At 39.8% G+C, this 26,806-nt stretch overlaps 1 protein-coding gene across 3 annotated transcripts in view; it reads right to left on the bottom strand.

Annotated features, from left to right (window-relative positions):
• Positions 1-26,806, bottom strand: part of GPC6 (glypican 6) — a 1,180,914-nt gene that overhangs the window by 155,963 nt on the left and 998,145 nt on the right. The gene's annotated exons all lie outside the window — the stretch shown is intronic.

Genomic DNA, 26,806 nt, shown 5'->3' with positions numbered 1-26,806 from the left:
GTCAACCACAAAGGGTCCCTAAGTGAGAGAAGGATGGAAGAATCCAGGCATGAATTCATTCTGAAATCCATTCCCAAATCTTTCACTCGCATTGTGAGCTAGTGAAATCTGGTGTGTGATAAATGTTTAGGGTCTGTATTCACGTTACTAACTCAAGAGCAGTAAAATGTGTGAAAGCAATCTTTATTTTAACCAAACACAGACTCTAATGAATAATAATGCTAATAGAAGAGCATCATCTGTGGAAAAAGGCATTCTTCCCACTTTTTAAGCTATGTTTTGCTCCCCAAACCTTCCCAGCAGCATCCTCTCCCATCTCCTCAGGAGTTAAGATTTGTCTCTTATTTCCAGTTTTATTTATACTGATATTTCATATCCTTTTGTTAGTAAATTTTTGAAGGAAGGCAGGTAGGCAGGCAGACACTTAAAAAACATTGCTTCCTTCCAAGGACTCTCTTTCCAGTGCTGTGCATTCTGCCAGGTTCCATTTAAACCTGTCTCTGGGGTCACTGTCCACCTCAGCTCACTTCTCTGTCCTGCCCCTTCCACTGTTGATAATGAAGCACCTACTCACCCTTGCCTCCAGGGCAGTGAAGCCAGCTGCCGCCTCGTTGGGCCTGGCTGCCTGTCCTTTGAACCTCCAGAACACTTGGCTCTTGGAGTCGTACACTTGACCCTCTGCCTTCAAACGCTGATGAACGAGACCCAACCTTAGTGACTTTCATTCTTCTCTAGTCATTCCCAGGCCTCTGGCTGCTCAAAAAGTTCAGGGGGAGAAAGACATTTGCTTTGCTCTGCATATTACAGAGGGAACCAGGATGTTAGAGGAGACCTGTCTCCATGCTTCTCTGCCATCTCACTTTCTCTACTTCAGAGTTCACACAAGACTCTAGTATGTGCTCAGGAAACATTTGCAGAATGAATAAATGTACAGAAGCACGTTCCAAACTCTGACCTCCAGTATATTTTCTATCCTTAAAGAGCCAACTTAAAGTTACCTTCATCTTCAAGTTTCTCCAGATCTTTTCATCTTGGCTTCTATTCTGCTTTCAACCTTCATTGCACTCCTTCTATAACACGGATGGCTATGGTTTGGATCTGGAATGCTTCTCCCACGTTGAAGTATTACTCCCCAATGCAGCAATGTCCAGAGGTGGGTTCTGGGAATCTAACTCTGGATTCATAATCCGATGGCATTATTGGGGGGTGGTAGAAACTCTACCTGGAAACATCCTGTCCCTGTTCCCTTCCTCTCTTTTGCTTTCTAGCCTCCATGAGGCGAGCAGCTTTCTTCTTCCACCAGGTCCTTTCACCCAGGTATTCTGCCTTGCCTCAGGCACAAAGCAATGGAGCCAACAGACTATGAACTGAAATCCCTGAAACAGTGAGTCAAAATAAATCTTTTGTCCTTTAAGTTGTTTTTCTCAGATATTTTGTCACAGTGACAAAAACTCAACTAATACTTGGGTTTTACCAAATTTTAGCCTTTTATGCAACTGGCTTAGTGTCCCTACCAGCTGTTTTCTGTGGTCTCTGAGAATACATGCTGTCTTACACACCCCGAAGCCTCCTGGTCTCAACACTTTGTTCCCTAGTTTGCACATTCCTTGTACATAGCCATAGCTCTACATCAGCTTCTTGAGTTTATTTTAGTTTAAGGACTAAAATACTTGGCCACAGGAATCCCAATGTTCCTGCTGATTGCAAGTTTATAGAATGTCTACTGTAACCATTAACACAGGGTACAGAGCTGCTCCGTCACCTAATCGGTCAGAATTTCATTTCCGTTATAAATGGGGTTAATAATATTTATCTAATATAGGAACTCAAAGGATTCTTTAATTAATGATAACACATTCTAAGATCCTCAGAGGAAATAAAAAGATCAATTTTATTATATCTCTTATTACTATAGGTAGCAGTTATTAAACTTGCCCATAAACAGGAACCAAGAACAATTTTAAGCCAAACTAATAGTTTAATAAGAAACAGACGAGGGTTACCATAGTTGAGCTAGCACAAACACTTTGGCAAAACTGATTCCTGTCTTCAGTTGCTGTTAATAAAATGAGCCTTTAGGTTTTTGGTTTCCTCACCTGCTTAGTGAAGACACTGGATAAAGTGACCTCAAAGGAGTCTTCTAGCTCGAGGATTCTCACTGGATCTCTGATCTTAGCACCTCAAATCCTGGTTAATTGGACAGCCCTCCAATTTTCATATATCATGTACCATCGTAACTGCTTTCCCCTAAGGAAACCACTGTAGTCAAGGAGTTGAAGGACAAGCATAGATTTTCAACAAATCTCTAAGAGGTTAAGTTGCTGAAGGAAATTTTTCAGGGAACTTACATATGCCAATCAGATATTGAGGGTTGGTGTCCCAGGAAACATTTTAGTGTAGGGTAGAGAATAATCAGGAAATGTCCACGTGAACTCTGCAGCATGCGCTAATCAGAATTTCTGACAGAAATGAGCACTTCTCATCAGTGTGTCCCTGAAGCCCAGGTAACGATGCTTACTGAGGTTCTCCCAGAGCCTTAGGGCTCCATCAGCCCTGGTGTAACATGGCGGCTAGTGGGGAGGGAGGCCCCAGCAACACCAGCAGTCCTTTGTCTTCTCAGAAGACAGAGTTCGTAAATGTCCTAGTGAATGGGGAGGTCCTCACAGAGACTGCTGGAAACACCTTCCTTGGCTCCTTCTGCCTGATGGGTGCGTTCCAACTGGTCTTCGAAACAGGAACGAGGGAGTCTTGTGTGTGACAGCTCACAAGTGATCTCCAGTTAATAGGGTCTAAGAAGGTGTGCCCAGACGGTTTCAGGATTTGTCATGCTGTCTTTTACTTTTTAAAAATTTATTGTGCTAAAAAAGTACATAACATAAAGCTTGCCTCTTAGCAATTTTGCATGTGAAGTAGAACACTGGTAACTATATGCACATTGTTGTACAGCAGATCTCTAGAAGTTTCCACCTTGTGTGACTGGAATGCTGTATCCATTGAACACTCCCCATTCCCTCTCTTTGCGGCTCCTGACAACTACCATTCCACTCTGTTTCAACGAGCTTGACTGCTTTAGACACCTCTTGTATTATTGTCTTTTTGCGATTGGTTTATTTTACTCAGCACCATATCCTTCGGACCACACCTATGCTGTAGGGTGTGTTGCATTTTAAGACACAGGGATGTTTGTCCCCAGGATCTGTAATTATAGTGCCTCTGGTGGATATCCTGTTAATTTCCAGGGAGGGAGAGAAACTTTTCTGAAATATCAGAACCAAAGAGTTACTAGGTCAATGCCAGTTTGGATTCCATGGTCCATAAAACAAGCTTGAAGAGATCAAGTTCTTCTAAGAGATGTAACTTCTTTGACATATTCAAATGACAAGATAAAAATTATTTGTTTTTAAAAACATTCATGGAGGAAAGAGAGCCTATTCAACAAATGGTGCTGGGAAAACTGGAAATTCACGTGCGACAAAATGAAATTAACCCCCTATCTCTCACCCTGCACAAAACTCAACTTAAAGTTGTTCAAAGACTTAGGCACTAGACCAGAGACCCTGCACCTAATAGAATAAAGAGTAGGCCCAAATCTTCACCATGCTGGGTTAGGCTCTGACTTCTTTAACAAGACTCCCAAAGCGCAAGAAGTAAAATCAAGAATCAATAAACGGGATGCATTCAAACTAAAAAGCTTCTTCTCAGCAAAGGAAACAATAAAGAGAGAGCCTATAGAATGGGAGAAAAATCTTTACCACATGCACCTCAGATAGAACATTAATCTCCAGGATATATAAAGAACTCAAGAAACTTAACATCAAAAACAAATAACAATCAACAAATGGGCTAAGGAACTGAGCAGACACTTCACAGAAGAAAATATACAGTCAATCAACAAATATAAGAAAAATGTGATTATATATATATATGGTGGTATATGTGTGTATATATATATATATATATATATATATACACACACACACATATACACACACACACCCCCCACCATATTTTATATATTTATATATATACATACATATATACATAAAATGATGGAATATTACTTAGCCTTAAAGAAGAATGAAATTATGGCATTTGCCGGTAAATGGATGGAACTGGAGAATATCATGCTAAGCGAAATAAGCCAATCTTCCAAAACCAAAAGCTGAATGTTTTCTCTGATGTGCGGATGTTAATTCACAATGGAGGGGGGGCTAGGGAAGAATAGAGTTACTTTAGATAAGGTAGAGGGGATGAAGGGAGGGGAGAGGGTCTGGGGATAGGAACAATAGTAGAATGAATCAGATATTATTATCCTATGTATATATATAACTATATGACTGGTAGGATTCTACATCATGGACAACCAGAAGAATGAGAAATTATACTCTATTATATATGATGTATCCAAGTACATTCTACTGTCATGTATAACTAATTCAAACAAATTAAAAATTTTTAAAAAATAATCTGCTTTTAGAAATACTTGGATCTCATTAGAATAATATCACTGGTACTTCAGAGAAATGAAAAAAAAAAACAACAGGAAAACAGAAAGAAAAGCAACTTCGCCTCCAACAATACATATTTTCAATGACAGAAACTAATTTTTCGCTTGAGTATTAGAGGTCGAAAAGCAGCCTCTCCCATGGCTGGCTGGTGCCTGATGTCTGACTCTGTGAGGACTCAGAATCTGTTAATACCCTGGTGTCCATACAATGGAAACAACAAAATTACACCTAGCAACACCTGTAGACCTGGGGGCTTCACAGCCTGCCTTCCTTCATTATCCATGATGCTTCAGAAGGATAAATGGCATGGCTTTTGGACTAAAGTTTAATACTGGCTTTGCCACTTACTATTTGCCTTTGAACTACCTGTCTGAGTCTCAGTTTCCCCATTGGTGAAATTAATGTCACATTCATCTCCTAGGGTTGCAGGGAACGAAATGTGACTAAGTAAGTTTATGTGGGTCATGTTCCCTATCTGGCAAGTTCCTGCCATAAACAACCATACAAAAACCACAGATGACCCTGGCCTTGACCCTCTCTCATCCTTGGAATGCCAAGCTTCTGCTTGCTCTAAAATATCTGTCCTCTACTCCTACTGGCATATAAGAAGGTCAGCATACAAAAGAGGTGAAGTAGAAGTTGACCAATTATTTTATAAAGCAAGCCTTTGATTGACAATAAGATTAATGGCTCCCAGTTTCTAGCCCCTCCTAGATCTGTTTGAAAAGTGGCATACTAGTGCTGGACTTTGTAAAGAATTCTCTATGTCCAGAAAAGACTCCTTTATACAACCAGCTTTTCATGAATGTCCTATGGCTTCTAATATTTTTGTTTCTCTACCAGTTTTTAAGATGATAGTGACTGGATAAATTGTGGGGCATATTTCTATCTTACAGACCTTTGAAAGGAAAGACAAATTAGGCCAGCCTGACCTCCTATGTAAGTCATTTCTTTATTTCCTGGTCCCATTAAAAAAAAAAAAAAAAAAAAAAAAAAAGTCATAAAACCTGAGCTACAGTGAATTCCTGTAGGATTTAAAATGTGGTATTTACATTGACCATAATTAAATCTCCTAGTTACACATACTAGCGCTTGACCCAGCCACTCTTTTGACCAAGATTTGTAACAACCAGCCAGTCAGCGGCGTCCTTACTATTTTGCCAAAGCTTCCCTGCCTGGCCCAGAGTCAGGTGCCCAAGACACATAAAACGCACGGATGTCCTTCCAGTCTCCTGTTTCCGAGGTTTCTGGAGCAGGTGATCATTAATGCAAATTTATGAGCCATTACAGAATTTTAAAAAATGTATTGTGGTTGAATAAAAACCATAAGGTTTTCATACTTGCTTTGAAATTATCAAATAAGTAGAAAATAGGAAAGTTACAGCTTTAGCAGTACCCGTTTCAAGACAAAGTACTGACCTCAACATTCCTTGACGAAAACAAACTGAACAAGGGCAATTTCTGTGAGCAAAAATGTAGATTTCCACTATTTTAAAAAGTTTTATAAAGATCTAAGCAAACACTTTCTCAAAGCAGGGTCTGTGAACGTTCCTGCCGGTGCCAGCGTGTGGGTGGCAGAGACCAGTGCACACCCTGGTGTGTGTGCTCGGGTGTGTGAGTGTGCCCCAGCCTTGCAAGGTACTCTCCTGCTCCTTCCCTGAAAAAAAATGAGACTGGAGAAAGCAAACAGCTTGGAGTACTTTTGGTTCCTGTTTCAATTTAAAGCGAGAAGTAAGCTAAACAGAGTTTCATGAAAGGAGTATTTTTAGGAATGAATGGGTTAGTCAGTCCATGAGAAGCAGATTATAAACAAGCCAATGCTACATCTTGGTAAAGAAATATGTCTGCCATGGAGCATTTTGCTTTCTCAGAAAACACATTCTCTGATGTTGTTTTTAAATGATTCTTTATACACCACTGTTAAAACTTCTCCTGTCTTGCTGTCACATCGAGGCCAGCTCTTGTTAGTTGAAAATAGACCAGGTTGCCACTTGGTCATCTGAAATTTTTCCTACATAGTAATTTAGATTAGAACAAAAAAAAATTCTGAAACCTTTCTTTTATTAAGACTAAAGGTCATTTATGGAAAGAGTCATGGTAAATACATACCAGATATGTATTTTTTCATGTTCATAGTTCACTTTGTTTCTATTTTGCTTTATTCAATAAAATATACTATTTCCTCCAACATTTATTTTTCTGACCCCATGATTAGGAAAAACTGATCACAGGAAAAGATCATTTACTGTCCCTCTGCTCAGCTTCACTTGAATGATAGGAAAGCCATTTTCTGAGATCTGTTTCAGGCTGAAAATGCTTCACCCAATCTGTGTGCATTTTCAATAACAGTAAAATAAGCAAACCCTCTGATAACAGCATTTAGTATTAATTTTTAATAACCCCATGCTTATTAAGTTGCCCTTTGTATCTTGTTGGTGGACAAAAAAACTTTCTATAGAAAATTAATCAGAAAATGAATTTATTTCTGATGCCTCCTTACTCTTGGGGTTTATCAGAGCAGCAATGTCATGCACTGCCAAAAGCTCTGTGCTTGCTCCTTCAGAAACAATGCCTCCAAGGCCAGCGGCTGGGGTGATTACTTTTAATTTTCTTCCTAGTAATATATCCTGTCCCTTTACGGTTGGATTCTCCTTGGCTCTACAGTGGTGAACAGTCTCTATGAACAATTCCTGTGATTGATTTCCACCAGTCCAAGGGTCCCTCAGATTGTCTGCTGGGTCCATGTAATGACATGAACTTGGCAATATTTGTCATTCACTCTTTCAACAGTGACAATTTACTGAACACCTAGTATACACTGAACTTTTTTCTGGGCTCTAGGGGCACAGCAGTAACCAATTCAGCTATGGTTCTGACAACAGCTACAGAGACATGGCTAAGCTTCTATACGTTCTTTTAAAAACATTTGTCATTCCTTATTGCCAGAAATGTTTAGGAGGATCTTCATGCCTGTCTCTATAGGCATGGATTTGTGATCTGAAAGATGGGGAAATAATGTCTCCCTCACTGCACTGTTGTAGCGATTGGATGGAATTTGCTATTACAATGTCCAGTACAGAGTGCATCCCTAAAAGGTAACAACCTTACTGTCATCTGAGAACAATGGTAATAATGTAAAAGTAATGACTTTCATATATTATCATCTCTGCATTTATATTCTGTGCTCCATGATGGGCATTTTTAGATAAATAATCTGTAATTTTGTCAGCAGGCCTCTGAGATGGGTGTTATTTAGATCCAGAGCATGTAAGCAGCTAGCCCAAGGATGCCCAGCTGCTGAGAACAACAGTCCCCTACTGTTCTAAGAGGATCCCCTGTCAGTGGACTGGATGATAAAAAACAACTCAAGGTTTGATGATCCAGGTGTCACTTAAGGAATGTTGGAGTGTGAGAAGAAAGAGTCTCTCTGGCATATATGCTTTCTGGAATCAAGGATGGGACTTCCTGACCAGCAACCAAGTCCACCATCCTAATACCAGCAACAGCGGACAGAGGCCTCACACTTAGATCTGCTCTGCCTCCATTGTTTTGCGTAGGGAGTTGGGAGGTCACAGGAAAGCCCTGTCTGGGCAGAGGGAATCCCAACCACTGCCACCCAGTTCATATGACTTGGAGAAGGACCTGGACATTTATGGCACTGATTTCCTCACATAGAAAATGAGACCAGCTTTGGATTCTTTCTCTGCGGATAAGGAAGGGAAGGGAGAGAGCACTTTCAAGCTTACTACCTAGAGACCTTGGCATCTTCCATCTCACACCAAAGATCACAGAGTATCTGTCGTCACACATATTCTGATACAGATGCCAGAAGGCCTTCTCTGTAAAGGGCTGGTCTCAAGTGAGTTGGGTTGAAGGGGTCTCGCTGCTCTGTCCACGAGCTACCGTCAGCTCTTTTTATTCCTGTCTTTAGCCTGGATTATCCCACCACTCTTTCTATCTCTGCTTCCCATGTGGTAGTGGAATTGCAAAATTATGCAGGGCTTGGTTGTTTGGAAGTCAATGAGGCCATCCTTTTAACTTTGTGCTACCGAGCAGGGGAAAGATTATCCAACTGTAAGTGTTTCTCACGCGCCACTCTACCTGGACTGAAATACTTGCGCACCCACATGCCTGTTGCCGACAATTTTGCTAAAGTGGAGTTGGTAATTAAAATCCTCCTTGGCTTTTGTAGTTTCTTTCCTAGTCAAGCTACATGTTTCAAGTGGTTATTATGCTTAATACAGCAACTGCAATGTGGGAATTAAAAAAAAATAAGGGTGGATGCCAGGACTGAAACAAATGCCAATAAATAGTCCCATGATATTCCTCTATTAAATAGCCCTTGATAATCGGGGCCTTCCAAGGTTTTGCATGTGTTAGAAAATAAACACCTACAGATCCAACTTACACCTGATGTAATTATTCCCAATCCTGCCTTTCTGAAATCATAAAAATAAAATTATTCCACTAAAGGCGAATGATACTTAGAAACAATTGGGAGAAGTTAATGAAAGGAATAATTAAATGTTTGTTAAGTAACATTACACCAAATACGTTTGTGTTTAGGATGAATATCTTTTCATGAGCATAATTCTGACTGATGTCAGCATGAATCTTCATTCTTCCAGATTCTCATCCAACTGCCAAAATACTTTTCCTCTGTTGGATTGTAACATAAAGTATATTTTGGTTCCCACAAGATATGATAGTGTTTCACATTACCATATTTAGACTTTAGCATTCCAGCAATACAGCAGGGAAATGATTCTGGAAATATTTCTCATTTTCAGCACATTATGTGTAAGTAACCCCCATAGCCAGCATTTATATCTGCCTGGTTATTCCTCCCAAACTTGTTAACAGCTTTTTGAAAATCTCATTTTAAACTCATCTGTCTAGACTTTTCTTTTTAAACCAAAGAGAATGCACGTGTGTTGGAGAGGGTATTCTACAAACCCCACTTGAGCATGGGATGGCTTCAAGCCATCAATCTTTCCAGGAGTAGAGAACAGTCTTTTGCCTACATGTACATGTGGGGTGAAAGTAAAAGCTTCTTCATCTTCCTGATGTTTCACTCTGGGATATTTTCACCTCCTGGGAAACAGTCTACCCTGTTCTGAAATTATGATGACAGTACTATCCTCCTGCCTTATTCTAGTTTAAGTCTATCATTTTAGTTAAAGACACACAAAAAAATCTAATGTAAAGGCAATTGTTTCTAGAAATAGTTGTTTTTTGGATGATGCCCTCACTATGATAAAACATTTTCTTCTTTGTAAAATTTCATATTTCTTGATATAGTTAATGCAAAATAATATGCACACTTACTTTTATCAGTGAAAAATATAGTGATAATATTTCCAGTGTCACAAAACCATAAGCAACTTCATCATTTTTCGCAGCACTGTGCAACTGATAAAGTTGCAATCCCTAAAAGGCAAGTCAGTCCTAAATGTTTACGCCATAAATATAAATGCAGTCATTAGAAGCAGAATCGTCTTCCTCTTGGTTCTGCATTCCATTTTGCTTTTTTTGGCACCCTGTCCTATGGAACAAAGAGCCTACAGTCAGAGAATGCTCCTAGGATGCACATCTGAATATGTGGTACCTGCACAATATTCCTGGTTCTCCCCATTTCCACGCATATTATTGCATTGTGTTTCCTGGCTCCTTCTACTTGGGCTAACTGAGGAGGTAGTTGGGAGTAAAAAGATATGTATACAATCTAGTCCAGACCCTTTATTTATTTGTCTGAGTTCTTCCTGGGCTTTATGTATTTATTTATTTTGTTTTTCCCCTACTTTGGCAATTGGGAACATTCATGATAGTGTAGACATCAGCAGCCTGAGTTCTGGAGTGACAAGAGATGCAGGTGAATAAGACCCAACATGGGATGGATACGTAGCTTGAGTGAAAAATAGCCCTTTTTTTTCTGATATACTGCCAAGATCTTGGGGTGTTTTGTTACTGCTACATCACCCTAACCTATTCAGACTAAATAACAAAATTTTTAAAAGAAGAGAACACATTATAGAGTGGGCGCACTTTTATGGGTGTTACAGAAATAATTCTTTCTTCACTCATCAACCTAGGTCCCCATGGTGGCACTTGGTGTCAATTAGAATAAATCCTGGAATCAGGGTGCCTACTCTTCTTGGCTTGGCACCTTATACAATAATCTATTTAATTTAAAGCAGGCAAAAGCATTACTTGGTCTCATTCCTTTATTGCATTATTTTCCCTTCATGTGAAGTAAGGATTACACATAGTAACAATCTTTTTTTTCTTGCTCTCATTCAGACCTCTGATTTCTTTAGTGCAAGGATTTATGCAGTACATTTTTTCAGGAGGATTTCCTCACGATATGGTAATAATTATAATTATACTTAACTGACAATGTGGATGTGAGCATCACATGAGACCATAGAGTGAATAATGGCTTTGTTAACCACAAATCCTCTACACAGTGTACCACTAGGATCTACTCGAATTACTACCGTCTTTAGAAGTGGACAGGCTGGGGAGATAGCTCAGTTGGTAGAGTGCTTGCCTTGCGTGCACAAGGCCCTGGGTTCGAACCCCAGCACCGCAAAAAAAGAAAAAAAAAAAAAAAGAAGTGGACAGGAAGATAATTCTATCATTTTACAGATGAAGTAGGTTTGATTCTGAAAGGTACAATGACTGGTTCAATCAGTGGGTTGTAAAACTGGGTTTGAGACCATGTCCTTGGCCTCCCAGCTCACTACATCTCTTGTTTTTCCACATAGGCTGGAGAAAAGCCAGTGTATCAGCAGACTAGCAAATACAGGGTCTCGGAGTCATGGATGGTACAATCACCAAGGGTTTCTACTTCTTTAATACCCTTTGTAACACTGAATGCCTCATTCTTGCTAAGATTTGTTTTTCTCAGAGGAAAAATTTCTAGAGGAGACATGATCTCCTTCAGAGTAAGGGGTAAATTCCAGAAGGTTCATGGTGATGTTTAGGAACCATTATGCAGCAAGATGAGACTACCATGGACACGTGTCTGTTTCTCTAGACCCAAGTGTGAATTCAGTAACTAGATGGAGAGGTCCACAAAAGCACCCCCAGAGCTTCTTTTAGATCCACACTTTGCATCTTCATTTCAGAATCTGATTCCCACTAACTACAAATTATTTATGTATATTAACTTGCTCTAAGCTAAATCAATTTGGGTAAATATTTGATGAGTTTGCTTTACTGTGTGTTGTTGTATTTTTCTCATAATGATGGGAGAAACTATTGGCCATCTCAGCAAAACTGCAGGGTGACAGTGTGCTGTACTGTTTGAATGAGTGGTGGGTTATTCAGAGGGTTGGGGCAGGGAATATGTCAGTTGTGGGAAATTTAAATATAAAATAAAAATGAAGGTGCATCACACAAGATGGGATATTATAAATTCACAGGATGTGCGGAGGGTCAGGAGGTGGGTAATAAAGGAATTCGGGCACTGGAAACACAAATATAGTGGTTCTTGGTATTTGTGGTAATAAGTCCCATAAGATTGCTGTAAACTCTGAATTAGTGGATACTGAACAATACATTGGTCCCAGAGTTAAATACATGTTTAGGTTCCAGGGGTTACAATATTTTCACCAACAGATCAAAGCAGTCTTGTTTTCTGTGTGTTTGTATTTGGTAGATATCCAATACAGACATGTGGGGATGAATTTATGGCTCAGTGGTACAGCACTTGCCTGGCATGAGTGAGGCTGTGGGTTAAATCCCAGCACCTCAAAAAATACACACATAAATGCACATACATACTTATGCACACATACAGTTTTTAAGTAAAAGGCTTAAAGACTGTACATATCTAAGTATATATGCTAATATACACATAAAGTCTCTCTCTATACATATATTTGATTCATTCTTATTGAACTCATAGCCAGAAGCACTATGATTCATACTCAATGAAGCTTAACTAACACAAATATCTTTTCTGGGAACTTGGCGTCCTTCTTACGCCAAGAAACACGAGATAGCACCTCAGCTCAGTGCTTGAGGGCCACTTTTACCAGTGATATTACTGCAAAGGCACAAAAAAAGCAAAAACTGGTGTTAAATAGATTGCACAAAGGATGCTCGTGACAGTGTGAGAGCAGAAACAAGAAGGCAGAGCGTTGCCCTGTCCACTTCCACCGAGACCACGTATGTTGGGGGCAGAATTTTTGCCTCTCTGCGTGTAACTGTGAATGACTGGAAATGTTCTGCAAATAGAATCTAGGTTTCCAAGTGAATTTTAACAAGGATGTAAATTTGCAAATAGAGAATCCACGAATCATGAGGATCAGCTGTTTGGGGGTTTGCATCTTGGTTCTGTTACTTTTCAGCTTGGCCAAGATTTCCGAGCCTGCATTTCCTCATGTGAAAATGGTGACAACAGGAACTGCTTTAAGGGTGGCGAAGAATGAGATGGTCATGTTTGAGGGGCACACTGTCCAGGAGGCAGTTAAGGAAAGTGGGGTGCACTACTATCATCGTAGAGCCACACAGGGAGGAGGAAACATCTTGGCAGTATGGAAAAATTTCAAGGTGGCACCCCCAAAATTGGGTTTCAAATGCAAGGTTCCATCTTGTGGAGCTGACAGTTGTGTGACCTTGCTCAAGTTATCTATTGTGAGACTCAAATGTTTGGTTCTGAGAAATAAGCAGAACAATGTTGAACTTACAGTAATGGGTCTAGTGTGTGAATTAATTGAAAAAGTCAGTTTCATGGGATATAATAACCTCCAGAAAAGTCTGTTTCATTCTGTTTCTCTGAATCATCTCATCATCAGGTAGAAATTTTACCCAATTAGCATGGGCATTTATACTTTTTAAATAAAAGAGAATATTCTTTCAGCTTGTTTGACGGTTACATGATACCATAGGAACACAGAGTCAAAGGCAACCAGGCATCCAGGGTCACGCACATACATACTTCTTCCCCTTCCATTATAAAAAGAAAAAAGAAAGACATTTTATGTTGGTTTGTGCTGCTTTTTAAAAATAGGATTTTGGAACTACAACACAAATGAGAACAAAGGACATATGACTATATTCGTGAAGATGAAGTGAAATTTATTCCATGTAAAGGGTTTCCTTGTGTACTTAATGGAGGACAGCTGACCAGTTAGAGGACCTGTATCTTCATTTGATAGAAGAGCTTTAGCTTGGACAAAACTCAGGGTCGGTGACAGTAACTGAGAAGACGGAGCATTGCTACAACAAAACCATGGTCAGAATGCAGGTTAGCGCAGGTGGAGAATGGATCACTGAGCCCAAGTTCAGGAGGAACTGGGAGGTTCAGACGAAATAAGAAGCAGATGACATGAAAAACTATTTGACATGTCTTATTTGGGATCTCTCTCTATTAGCTATTTCTTGGTTTCAGATCATTTCGTAGTTATCTGTTGGCACAGGTAAGCCATTCATCTGGAATTTCCCTGACTCTCTCTATTAGGCTTTTCTGGAAGATTCTGACCATGGGAGTGGCATTTCCAATACTGAGGATCATACTAATCTTAGCAAATGGAGGCAGGGAAAGAAGAATAAAGACCAAAACCCATCAAGGGCTGTCTAAAAATTTAAACTGACTTAAAATGTGCCAGCCATTCCCTAATGCAACTTTTTTTTTTTCTCCCCAGTACCAAGGATTGAAGTCAGGGGCACTCAACCACTGAGTGATGTTCCCAGCCCTCTTTTGTATTTTATTTAGAGACAGGGTCTTACTGAGTTGCTTACAACCTCATTGTTGCTGAGGCTGGCTTTGAACTCGTGATCCTCCTGCCTCAACCTCCTGTACTGCTGGGATTACAGGCTGCTTCTCTGTACCCAGCTTCCCTAATGCATATTTACAGGCATGTTCTGAAGAGATTAGAGTAAGAATACTCTTCCTGAGCTCTGCTTCTTGAACCCTTTCTCCAAAAAGGGTATAATCCAGAGTTCCCTCTGCCTTAGAGATCTGGGATTGGTTCGCTGATTTGCAACCCCAAACTTCTATAACATCTGCATGTTATCTTTTCTCATTCGACCTATTTTGGTAAGAGCATATTTGATCTGAAAAGGGAATGAGACTCTGCTTTATGCCAACCTTGCCCTTGATGTCTACAAGTCCTTAATTTTTTCATTAATCTTGGAAATGACTGAGAATATTCCCATTTTGTTTGTGACAAAAATCCAGATATGGAAAAATTAAGTACCTAGAACTGGGCAGAAAGACATGATTGAAAAAACAAACAAAAAACAAACCCTTTCACTAGATAAAGAAAACACATTGTCAAGAAGCAGAGATTCTTATTTCTAATTTAGATTGCTTCTGATTGAACAGAATGTACTATTAGTTTTCAATATAAAATAATGATATTCAATGGCTGTTTAATTAATGCAGATGAACAAGTTTTTAATCATACCCTTGACTATTATCCAATTGAAACTTGTGCCTTCAAGCTTCATTGTAAAAGCTTTGCTCTTGTTAATCATGAAATCTTGTTAAGAACTATTAGTCTGCACCAAAAAAACTTAATTTTTTTTTAATACAAAAATAAACTGAATTTAACAACAGACTTGCAGAAACTTTCAGTGAATATAAACAGGGGGACTCAAACATGCTCATGTCCTATAAAATCAGTTTAAAAATAAAATTGCAAAACAATCACTCTGCTGCACGTTTATGTGAGCAGGCTGATCATATCCATTAGGTTTCAGGTCTAACCACTCAAGTGAGTTCTAATTTAAATGTCAGTTTTCATGAAAAAAACAAAACAAAACAAAAAAGCTTGAGTTGGAGATACTTTTTTTCCTCCTCATGGTTTCAAGGTAACTTTTGGTGATTTTAGTTACGACAGTATCATTCATTTCATTGGCTTATTCGCTACGTTAAAAGACTGACAGACTTTTAATTGATTTTTAAAAATAGTTGTTTTATTTTTGGGAAAATATTAAGGAGGAAATCCTTACACAAAGTTGAGACCATTGAGAAGGTGAATATTATATGACCAGGTTAAGTTTTTCAGCTTTTTATGGATCTAGATCTTCTAAAAACAAGATGTTTCCATGGGGCTCACACAGAGAAATGCCTATGGAAATGATAGCCACCAGATAACACTAGTTTTTTTTTTAAATATATTTTAGATGGTGATAGACCTTTATTTTATTCATTTATTTATATGTGGTGCTGAGAATCGAACCCAGTGCCTCACACATGCCAGGTGAGCGCTCTACCACTGAGCCACAACCCCAGCCCAATACTAGTTTTAAGAAATATTTTTGGCTGAAATAATCTTGTCTTTGTGTAGCACACGATTTTGCGACCTACCAGATAGCCTTATAAATTTGTTCAGAAGCATCTGTTTTGGGTTGAATTATTGGTTTTTTGAAGTCCTCACCCCCAATACCTTAGAATGGGACCTTAATGGAAAACAGGGTCATGAAGATAGTGAAGGTGAGAGCACGCTGGATCAGGGTGAGCACCTAGACCACGATGGCTCTCTCTGAAGCATGAGTGGCAAAGATTTTCTCCCACTCTGTAGGCTCTCTCTTCACATTGCTGATAGTTTCCAGAATCTATAAAGAACTCAAAAAACTCTACACCAAGAATACAAATAATCCAATCAACAAATGGGCTAAGGAAATGAGCAGACACTTCACAGAAGAAGATGTACAAGCAATCAACAGGTATATGAAAAAATGGTCAACATCTGCAGTAATAAGAGAAATGCAATTCAAAACCACCCTAAGATTTCATCTCACCCCAATGAGAATGGCCATTATCAAGAACACAAGCAACAATAGGTGTTGGCGAGGATGTGGGGAAAAAGGTACACTCATACACTGCTGGTGGGATTGCAAATTAGTGCAGCCACTCTGGAAAGCAGTATGGAGATTCCTCAGAAAGCTTGGAATGGAACCACCGTTTGACCCAGCTATCCCACTCCTTGGCCTATACCCAAAGGACTTAAAATCAGCATACTACAGAGATACAGCCACATCAATGTTCATAGCTGCTCAATTCACCATAGCCAGATTGTGGAACCAACCTAGATGCCCTTCAATTGATGAATGGATAAAGAAACTGTGGCATATATATACAATGGAATATTACTCCGCCATGAAGAATGATAAAATTATGGCGTTTGCAGGCAAATGGATGAAATTGGAGGATATCATGCTAAGTGAGATAAGCCAATCTCAAAAAACTAAAGGACAAATGATCTTGCTGATAAGCGGATGAGGACATATAAGGGGGTGTAGGAGGGGTTAGTGTTAGGGTTAGGGTTAGGTTTAGGGTTAGGGATAAGCAGGGTGGTAAGAATGGAGGAAGGAAGGACTGTATAGAGGGAAAGAGGGGGGGGGGGGGGGGGGGGGGAAGGGGAAAAAAATAACAGAATGAATCAAACAACATTACCCTATGTAAATTTATGATTTTAATTAAAAAAAAAGAATACAAGCAAAAAAATAAAAATAAAAAAAATAAACCACGATGACTAGTGTGATATCGAGAGGAAAATCTGGACACAGGGCTCCACACAGGGAGAATGCCAATGGAGTTAGGTTGCCATCAGCCAAGGAAAGCTAGGCATGAGGTCTAGAACAGACCTTCCCCAGTGCTTTCAGAGGGAGCGTGACCTTGCCAACATCTTGACCCCAGACCTCTAGCTTCCAGAACTCTAAGACTAAGTTTCTGTTGTTTAAGTTCCTCAGTTCATGGTACTTATTATGGTAACCCTTCTGAACTAACATGGAGTCTTTCTGAAAAAACTAGACAGGTTCTGTCTCTGTTTCCTTCGCCGTCTCTAGCGATACAGCGGCAGTTCTGTTTTCAGGGAACGGGGACATACTTTCAAACCCTAAACTCCCTCAACTGAAGTGTGGTTCTGCCCTCTTCGGATCCGTTATCTGAGCTCTTAACTTAGGAAGCAACATAGAACAACGGAATAAGCTGGACTTTTCGAGGTGGAGGGTGATGGTCTTCATGTAGTTTGGAGGGAAAAGGAGTTGGAACATAGCAAGAGTATGGCAGTTTCTGTGGCTCTGCATCCAGGGAAGAGGGGGTGTTCTGAGCTTAGGTTAGATTGGTCTCCATTCTTCACCTCCAGAATGGGATGGAAAGCCACCTTCCTGTCCATGTGATTGAACACTTCTTCTAAGGCTCTGCCTCCCTGGTAGAAGATTCAATTATAATGAACACTGGCTCAGCTTGTCTTCCATTTGCACCTGAACTTATATTCTCATGTCCAGTATTTGGGGGAAAAGTCAGTTAGTTTAGATAGCATGAAGGAGTCACATTTCTAAGCCTAGAAACATTTCTAAGCCTGCCAAACGCAGGGTGCTGGGGAAAAGCTGGGTGGTAGAGTCTTAGCACTGAGTACCTCAGATGTGCCAGGGCATAGGCCCTTGATAGCTACTCGCTCCTTATTTCCATTTTACAAGTGAGAAAATAGTGACTCAGGGTCAGATAACTAGTGAATACAATAATTCATTCTGTAAGGCCTAACCTTTTACTCTCTCTATAAGGCCTCTAGCTCTTGCTTGAAAAGCAGTAGACTCCTTCAAAGGGCTTGCTATTATTATTGTCTCTGTGGAGTTTGTTGCTCTGTAATATATCAAGAAGCATATACTCCCAAACATATCAAGAAAAGGAAGTTAAAAACACACAAACCCAGTTATGCTTCTGGTACATGATAGCATACGTGAATCGATTCAGGCTAAGGAGCTATCTATCTTCTAATATACGTTTTTATGATCACATATTTCATAACAGGATTTTCTAATACTAGAGTATTTCTCCAGATGTCTTCCAGAAGGACCACCTGCATCAGAATAAGCTGTGATGCTTAAAAAAAAAATTAAGTCCAAAAATCTACCCCAAAACCACTGAGTTGGGCAATTTGAAAGCATTCCCCCAAGTAATTCTTATGCAAATTAAAGTTTGAGAGCCACTGCTATAAAGGCTGGGGTACCAAAGGTCTCTCAGGAAAATTCTTTGCCTCTGGCACTGGAGCTTCTAAATGTAGAACTTATGCCAAGCTCCATTGTTACCAAGGGCCGCAGCAGGTGTGGGAGCCTGGGGGCACTGGAGGGTCACAAAAAGGACAAAATTTTTGCAAGGCCCACATCAGAGAGAAAGAGTTGCAAACCCTGTACAAAACAGTTTAACAAGAGGATTTGAGCTCATCTTAGAGGTGAGGACTGTGGATGTAGAATAACATATAACATGGTGCGTTGGGATTCTACACGTCTTTGTCAAAGAAAATCTTGTCTTGATGACCCCAAACAAATTCTGTCACCTTCATCTCTTCCACCTCATGAAAGATTTAGCCGCAAGCAGCTGCTTCTCTATGATTTATCCAAGGTGGGCATTAGGTACAACGAGAATCCAAGTTTGATTTTGGTTTGTATGAAGTTAAGGAGCAGAACCAACCCTATCTTTTAAATTATCTAGTAGCTGTGCTGTCTTGCTGGAAATGCCTAACTTCTTCCATTTTAGAGGAGGAAAAGGACTCTGGTAGTTTGAAGGGTTGCTTTGATCTTATCAAGCAATTTCAGTTCACTGGAGACCCACTTAAGAAGCAAGAGTTTCAGGATTCTCAGCAGCTTGAAATAAGAGAATTTATTGTACTTCATGTTCCAAATCAGAGTCAAAATTCAATATAGAGCCATTATCACATGCTTGTGTTTCGATTTCAGAGTGGAAAGAAATACCACACTGTATTTAAATAGCAACCACTGGTATTGCTCAGATTTGTGAAGTGTTATTATACCTGACACTGACAAGTACTTTCTGTACCCTTCGTGACACCACTTTTATGCCATTATACAGATGAGAAAATCCTGGGATGGACAGTAAGCTAATGGCAGAGTGAAGGTTAGAACCAGTGACTGCGTTGATGCAGAAGCCCATGTTCCTAACTACTGCAACAATCTGTTTATCTTTCTTTTAAAATATTACACGGGATAGAGATGCTCTTGTTTTGTTGGATAACATTTTTCATAATTGGACTTGAACTTTTCAATAAAAGCAGTGTTCAGCATCCTTGCACAACAATGAGACAGAATAAACTAATAGGGCTGTGGAGCACCCTGTAACCCAAATGTCACTATGGCTTCATGGGCTGCTGATGTTGCCACGCCCTGTCAAAGAAAGGTGAACCTCTGGGTTCACAGTGGCTGCAGTTAGCACTCAGATTCTCATTCATTATTGTCTTTTTACTTCCTCTTTTTCTCTTCCCATTTTGAAGAGGGATATGAAGAGACAACATTGATAAAGGAAGACACATCTGAGAATGCTTGATTCCCATACAATAGGCCTGACGTCATTGATTTAAGGCTCAGAAAGAGGTGTAAGTTTTGGACATTTCTGAAAATAAAAGAGTCTGTCCATGTCATAAGGACATTGGTGCAGATTATACTAAGAAGATACAGTTTTGGCTACTTTCCAGCTTACACTTCCATTGGGATTGCTTGGCTTCCCCAGGCAAAATCTCTATTCGTTATTCAGTCTCATCACTGTGCATGAATGCTGAATGCTGCTTTCAATAGAAAAATTCAAGCTTGAATATGAATTTATAAGAGGTGACAGTAGTAGCCTGTACTCAGTAAGGGGTGATTTGATTTTATTTTTATTGCAGTACTGATTGTGAACTCATGTTACATGTTAAATAAATGCTGTGCAACTGAGCTACAACCCCAGCCCTTTTAAAACTTTATTTTGAGATGGGGTCTTGCTAAATTGCCCAGGCTGTCCTCCAATGTACAGTTCTTCTGCCTCAGCCTTCCGACTGACTGGGATTATAGGTGTGCACCACAGTGATCATTGAGGGGTGATTTGCATATTCATTAACTTTGCCATGCACAAGCGCCATTATGGTTGGTTATGATGTGTCCCCACAAAAGCTCCTATGTTAATGCAGGCATATTTGGAGGTAAAATGATTTGTCTGTGAGAGTTATAACTTAATCAGTTCACTCTAGTTTCAATGGACTGACTGGTAACTGTAGACTGATGGGGCCTGCCTAGAGGAGGTGGGTCACTGGGGGCATGTCCCTGGAAGGATGCATCTTCTCTGTGTCCCCTTCCCACTTCCCCCTCTCTGCTTTCTGGTCACCATGAGATGAGCAGCTTCCCGCTACTACATCCTTCTGCCATGATGTGCTGCTTTACCTTGTGCCCAGAGCAATGGACTTGCAAACCACAGACTAATCGTCTCAAACTGTAAGTCAAAATAAACTTCTCCTCCAGGATGTTTTTGTTGGACATTCTGCTCACAGAACTGAAAGCTGATTAACCCAGAAGCCCTGCAAGGTACATAGATGCAGAGTAAGTTTAAGTCCTCTGACCTTGAGGGATTGAGACCCCATCTTCTGACTTCAAATCCAAGGTCTTTGGCTTCTACATAAAGCTGAATCCCTAGAGGGCCAACTGTCTACTGGAGATACCCCTTAACTGTAACTAAGAAGTCCTGAAACATTCTTGCCTTTCTCTTTGTTAAAGTCCATAGTATGTTGAGCTGGGATGCTATGATAGCAGACTCCAGCAGCTTATGGGCGGGGCCCTTTAAAGCCAGGTGTCTGACCACTGTGTGAGAATGAGCTGGCTGTAGACACCACACAGCAGAAGAGAAGCTGAGGAGCGGGTCAGGCACCTTTCCAAGGCCAGATAAGGCTGTCTCCTGACAACACAGGGACCTGAACACCTGCTGGAAGTCCGTGTGTCATATTTAGCCTCAGACATCATTTTCTCATCTATCTGATTGCTTAAAATTAAGGCAAGAGACAGATAGGTAAGAATGGGGTCAACTTTCAAAATTCATACTAGCCCCTGCTATTTATAAGAGTGCTTTTCAGGAAATGAAGTATTTTCTTCTATGGACTTTATGGTATAATAAAGAACAAAAGAATCAACACAAAACCCAGCAAGACCTGAAGTTCATGACTTCAAGTAACATTGCTTCGAAGTCTCCTTCTGTGCATATGGGATAATAAATTTATCTGTCTTCAGTGGGGGTAACTGCATATTATTTCTATCTGATAGTGAGGAGAAATCTAGACATTAGAAGAGAACAGAACAGTAGACCTCCTTGGCTTGCTTGGAGAAAAATGGGTATGGGGAAGAACAAAGTGCAGGAATTAAAAAGAAAACAGCCCTTCTAAGATGGGTTAAGATATGTTTGGGGAGATACTTGACCTTCTTTTAATTCTTAAGACAGGTTCATATCTTATATCTGTTTATTCCCTTCTTGACAATAATAGGAATTAATATGAAAAGTTACTTAAAAACATACATAACAAACAGTCTCACAACAGTGTAGTATGTCTTTTGGATTATTATAGAAATACTCATGGTTGTTTTAAATCTTATTATTAGTGAAATTAAATCTAGCTTCTTTCCTTTTGATGTTTTTCTGGCCAAGTCTAGGTTTAGAAGCAAAATATAAATTAAATGTTTGCATGAAAACATAATATAAAATTATTTATTAAATAAATGCTTTTCTATAAAATTAATATGAAAATTTAAGATTTGCTTAATGAATGCTTTCCATAAAAAAGAGACTACAATTCTTGAGACTAGATGATCCTTTCAATGTCATTCAATGTAATACATTTGGTCTTGGTTGGTCTTGTAACTGAGGGCCCTAAGAGTTCTTCCCTAAGGCTTGGATTCCTTGACGTGAATATGTCAGGACACATTCAATATCAAATGTATGAGGACATATGTCAGGATTTGCAGTTTCTCATCATAAACTCATGCTTTTATGCCAGTCAGTGAACAATGACAGAGTGCTGCCTTCCCACTTAATTTATGGTGCCCTATATGTGGTACTTGCACATTTATACAGCACGAAGAAAAATTATACACGAGGAGTGATTATTTAGGATGAGTCAGTTGGCTGCAGGTTACATGAACTGGGAAACCCGGACAGACAAAGCTCATGATGAAATCATCTCCCACAATTCATGGAAGCAGATGATTGTGGTTATGTTGAAAAAATTCTGAGCCCTTCATTTTTACAAGGAAAAAAAAAAGTTTGCATCTCCTTAGGAGCGGAGAGGAGAACTGAATTTGATCATCCTGAACAACCACTCACCTTCTCAGCCCCGGTTTGCTTACTTTGCATAACAATTCATGCTTTGTAAACTTTTCATCAGCATCATGGAAGGAAACTTTGGAAGTTCAGGTTGTTCTGTGTGTGCCTGCCTAGGTGTGTGTATGTGTGTGTGTGTGTGCGTGTGTACAAGCAAGCATGTGTGCAACTGTAGAAGCAGAAGGTGAAGGGATGTTTGACAGATAGTCTTTACTCTGAATTCTACACATCTTCAAGACAAGGAACCAGATTTGGGAAAAAAAAAAATTGTTATCCAGAAAAACTTCTTTAAATAGAATGTCACACCTTATTGCATCTGTGCCCAAGTGCTGAAAAGAGTTTGATTGAAATGTATCTATTTCAATAAATTCCTTAGGCAAACAAGACTGGCATAGGGCACATAAAGAATGCAAGCATTAATTGCATCTGAGGTAAGCCTTAAGCCACAACACTAGGAGCTTATGTATCCAAATTCTGATGCATTTACTATAAAACAGTGCTGGCCCTGAATAGGAAGGTCAGGTCTTGGGAACCCACCCCACAATTTCAATTCAGAAAAGTAAGGGGGGGGGCCTACTTGAAAATTACCCCAAAGGAAAAGGAATATGGATGCTGTATTTTATGATGTATAGTGCTTTGGGGAGAGCACCATAGCTTGGTTCTTGCCTTCCTAGTACAAAACTCTGGTATATATGTCAAAATGCTCTACTGTCATGTATACCCAAAAAGAGACAATTAAAAAAAAAAAAAGAGAGAGATTTTCCTGTGGGACTGTCCCCCACACCCTAAAGGGAAAAAAAAAAAAAAAAACCCTCTTTGGGTAAGTCAGTTGGAATAAAACTTTAATATTCACATGCAAAGGAGAATGAGAGAGTAAGAGAGAGAGAAAGAGAGAGAGAGAAAGAGAGAATATGAGAGGTTCAGCTTGTTGATAGATTAATTAAATTCCCTACCTACCCAACCCTGACTGAATCGGTCCCCCATGGGAGTGAAACTGAAAGATGAATTTGCTAATTAATGTTAATACAGTGACTGGCCCAATTAGGACAAACTCACAGAAGGAACTTTCTGAGGTAGAGATTGTACTTGTGCAGGGGAATTCTCCCAATAGTCACAAGCCATTTGGAATAGAAAACCTGAAAATCTATTACGTTTGGTTTCACAGTGATAATGCCTGAGGTAACCTTATGGAGAAATGTAAATCAATACGAAATAACTATTATTCCAGGATTATCTTTAATCACAGTTTGATAAACTTCGGTCCCAAACTCAAATCCTGAGAGCTGACGATACTTTTGGCTTTTTGGATAATAGATCTGCATGCAGTAAAAGAATACTTAATGAACTGTGCCTAACCCCTGTGAACAGAACAAAATAGATATTCATAAATGTATATTGCCATATCATTCTTTAAAATATTTAACAGGTAAGGTTGATTATGAGTTTGTGAGTATTGTGACAAAAATGGCCTTGTACTTTCATGTATTATATTCCTTGCAATTTGTAGCATCTCCTATCAAGAAATAAAAGGATATTTCTAGACTTTCTCTTTTTTTGGAAGTACTGGGATGGAACCCAGGGGCACTCTACCACTGAACTACATCCCCAGTTCTTTCTTTTTTAAAATAGGATCTTACTAAGCTGCTGCTGGTGACAAACTTGTGATCCTCCAGATTTAACCTTCCAAAGTAGCTGGTATTACAGGCATGCACCCCCATGCAATGCAATTTCTTGCCTCTGGAGCCTAGGATAGTCCTGTAACTTGCTTTAGTCAGAGAAATAGCCAGAGTGATATCATTCAATTCTTACACAGATCTTAAGACCCTTGTGCAGCATCTGCTGAATCTAACCTTGCTTCTGTCGCCAGGTGAATTTGCCTTGACTATGTTAGGGGCTGTGCCATGTTGGCGGTGCCCGGGATGGCGCCTGGCAGCGAGGAGGTTAATTGACATAAGCACACTCAGGTGATTTTCTCATCCACGCACACAATGTATGTGCATGTGTTCTTGAGCACTAATTGCCTGCTCGGAGCCTCTCGCCTAATCTTTGCGTAAGAGGCGTGGCCCTGCTCTCCCGCGTCCTGGAGGTGATATAAGCGTAGGCGGAGTGAGACAGAGACACAGCAGCCATTAGCAGAAAAAACAGCAGTGGAAGATACACACACGGCAGCAGTGAGTAGGGGCAGCGGCAGAAGGCAGATCGCGGAACGGAAGAACTGAGAGGCTCACTAGGGCACCTTGGGTGATGTACCCTTAGTTCACAGGATGCAGGACTTAAGGTGTAGCAAGCCTCTTCCTCTGGGCTCTAAGCAAAGCCTGCCTTCTCTCAAGGTCTCTCTTAAGCAAAATTTCTTTCTCTCTGATAAGCAAGTCTCTCTCTCCTCTCAAAGCAAGTAAACCTCATTTCCTCTATCCTCTATAAACAAGCAAGAAAGCAGTGCACTAAAGAGAAAGATAGAAGTGCCTCAGTTTCCACTCCACCACCCATAAGACCCGTGCAAGTTGTTGCTGCAGGCGGTGACAAATATCCGCGGATTTTGGAACCGCAAAGAGCCAGCGACAGACTAGGCCTCTATGGGATGATGGAGTACAGGGAACAGGGATGTGTCATGGCAGATGAGACATCCTAGACCAGTTAGCCCTTTGCCATCCCAAGTGCTAACCACAGAAGCCTGAGAGAGCCCAGGGGAGACCAGAAAAAGCCCCAGCTGATTCCAGCCGGAAGAGATGACCTATAAGATCATGACTAAGTAAATGTCTAGGTTTTCATTAAACCACTTAGTTTGGGATACTTCATTGTGCAACAAAAGCTAATTGATGTTTTCTTTAATAATTTATAAGACTTTGTTCATATTGCCTAATTGAGACTGGTCATTGATACTTATAAAAACTGTTATTTTTGTTATTTTACTGACTTAGCTATTGTGCATTCTTCTAGAGAACAAAATCTTAAGTTAGAAAAAAGGAACTTAAGAACACAGACTTAAACTCTGACTCAGCACTTAATGTCTGAACTTTGACTTAAATGATAATAATTCTGTGCCATGATTTCCCCTCACAAATGGAGACCATGACAGCACATATTTTATCAGATGTACCTGAACACTCATTGAGATTGTATACCAAGCCATCACTATGTACTTCCTCCAAATGTGCTAGCTTATGATAAGTTAAAGGCTTCATATTAATTTACCTGACACCATTATGAGGTAAGATAATATGGGTGATAAGTGGCACAAGCATTTTGAATAGTTAAGTGCAAATAGAATAATATTATTTTTCCTTGTGCCTTTAAACAGTTTTAGGTGCCTAATAATTCTGTGTGCTACATGTCTCCAGTGATTTCATATCCTTCAGCTGGTACCTAAAAGAACTGGGAAACCCAATGACTTCACATAATCAGCAATGATAATATTGGTGTGTGACAAGTAGCACATACAGATCCCAGCCTGGGAATGCATGAGCTATAAAGGCAGAAGCGACTTTCCTAGGTTCTCATACCATGAACAGTTCACCAAAGACTAAAGCGCTCTGGACTTGGAGTTGATTACTTCGTCTGTCAGCAACTACTTCCAAAAGGCCCAGTGATGCCTACATATTGATAAAAGAAAAGAAATTACGACTCATTTGAAATAAAGCCTGAGATATTAAAAAGGGGAGGCGGGGAGAGGCCATTTGTTGGTCCATCTCTGTGTGAGACTAACAAGCCTGTGGCATTGAATGTCAATGTTTTTTAAATAAGAAAATGGGTTTCCTACAGTGTCTTGTCAAGAGGCAGAACCTATTTTCCCAGGTTACCAAATTGGATATAAAAGAGGGTGTTAATAAGGTCCTCATTGATTTTGGAGACGACAGGTGTGTTTAGGGGAGAATTTAACGTTCACTTCAAGACATGGTTAATTAGCCCCCTTAACCAAGACTTTGTGCACATCTATTAGGTGTAAAATAGAAAAAAAACCATATTGACAGTTTTCTCACACATCCAGTGTCACGCAGAATGATGTGTCATGGTGGGCTAGACTCTTCTCCCCTTTGTAAATTGCTCCCTGGAAATTGCATAGGCTTTTGCGAGAGCTCTGTTTTTATATAATAGGGCCATGAAAATGACTGATACTGAGTTTCTGGTCTTTAAGCCAAAGCCTTAAGAAGAATACTGGCTCCACTAGTTACTAACTCTTTAACTTTGGACAAGTCATTTAAACTTTCTGGTG

The sequence above is a fragment of the Sciurus vulgaris genome (assembly GCF_902686455.1).
Source record: "Sciurus vulgaris genome assembly, chromosome: 4".
In the NCBI taxonomy this organism is placed as follows: domain Eukaryota; kingdom Metazoa; phylum Chordata; class Mammalia; order Rodentia; family Sciuridae; genus Sciurus; species Sciurus vulgaris.
Note: the sequence above shows the minus strand (reverse complement) of the source record. Positions and strands in the feature narration are given on the sequence as shown.